A 1,550-nucleotide genomic window follows, 5' to 3' on the forward strand; every position below is an offset into this window, starting at 1 on the left:
CATCTGCGCGAAGCTGCCAACAGAGGCACAAATCCCGAAGTCCCACCCCCCAAACTAGCCTCTGCCATTTTTGCAGAGGGTGGGGAATGGGGGTGTGCTCTAAACTGCACCTCCGTGGTTCATAGAAGCAGCTGCCCATGTAAATCAGCAGCTGCCTCCACGCATGTGGGATTTTGGTAAGGTAGGTGTCTGAAACCCAAAGTGTATAGATTAGACCTGGTAGGAGCAGGTCTGAACCTTGGATTCATTTGAATAGCCCTCTGGGGAGGTACAGTATCTTTTTGAATATGGCCCGGGGACACTTTTGGGAGGGGTCAGATGTCATTTGGGAGAGGTAAGGTGTCCTTTGGGGTGGCTAAAATTAGACATGAATGTGTGTGCTTGAAAGTAAATGCTTTCCCAAAAATGTTTTTATAAGGCTTCAGACATTTGATCCAAAAGTGTATCTCCCTCTATGAATCTAACTCCAGTTAAAACCAAGAGCCTTACTGTGTTTGATATCCTAGCACAGTCCAATAATTTAAAGGCAAGTACTGATTTTAGGAATTTCCAAGTGGAATTGCTGCAGTCTTGTTTATAGTCGGTTAAACTCCATGATGTATTCTTCTATGGAAGAATCATGCATTTTAAAAAAATTATTAAAGTCTGACCAAGCATCATAGGCATTCAAAAAGTTATCTTTCATATAAACTTTATCTAGGAATCTCAAGAGAATGTCCAAGACTTCTTCATTTTCTAGTTCCTGAGTGTCTAGTTCCAAGAATACTGTGATCTTCATCCTGGCAGGAAGCGAAAGTGCCAAAGCTACCCCTTGCTTTCTTTTCAGTAGTGACATAACCTGTGTCCATACATGTATTTTTCCAGTGATCATAAGGTGCCATTTCACAAAACAGTGGTGGAAAATCATATCCTGCCACCCTATGCCTGGTTTCAGTCGACTTTCTTCAGAGCCTCCAATACAATCTTCTCTCAAAAAAAAAACTCCAATACCAGCCTTCTGTCTGGAAGTAAATCTTAGTCCTCCAATCTTCACTTTCAGGCAACTATCCTCTGCTACCAAATGTCAGTGGAATTCTCAAACCTGGTTGTGAAGACAACAGTGAGACTAGGATGCTTTGGTGGAGACTGTTAATTGTTTGCCACAGAGCTTATTTCTCCACTCTAACACTAGACACCCAGTACTTGTTGACTCTTCTTTATATACACATCTGAATATAATTAACTAATCAATACCCAACACATGATTACCTTAAACTACTAGGCATTTAACATCCATCACAGAACCTATTAGATACTAACACACCAAATTTTTGAGCTCAAGTCACTGGAATGAGATTTGAACCCTCGACCTCTGATTCAGAGGTGTGAATACTACTAGATAACTCATAACTAAGCATTAGGCTACAGGACAGTTAATGCAACTCAAGGTGAAAGTGGAGGTGCCAATATTCAGCTTCTACTTCCTCAGTGCAAAAGACAGATAGCTATTCATATATCTTGTTTGATACAGGCAGGAGAGGGAGAAATTGTATACGAATTTGCAACTTTAT

Source organism: Cetorhinus maximus, chromosome 13 (genome assembly GCF_964194155.1).
Source record: "Cetorhinus maximus chromosome 13, sCetMax3.hap1.1, whole genome shotgun sequence".
Taxonomy (NCBI): Eukaryota; Metazoa; Chordata; class Chondrichthyes; order Lamniformes; family Cetorhinidae; genus Cetorhinus; species Cetorhinus maximus.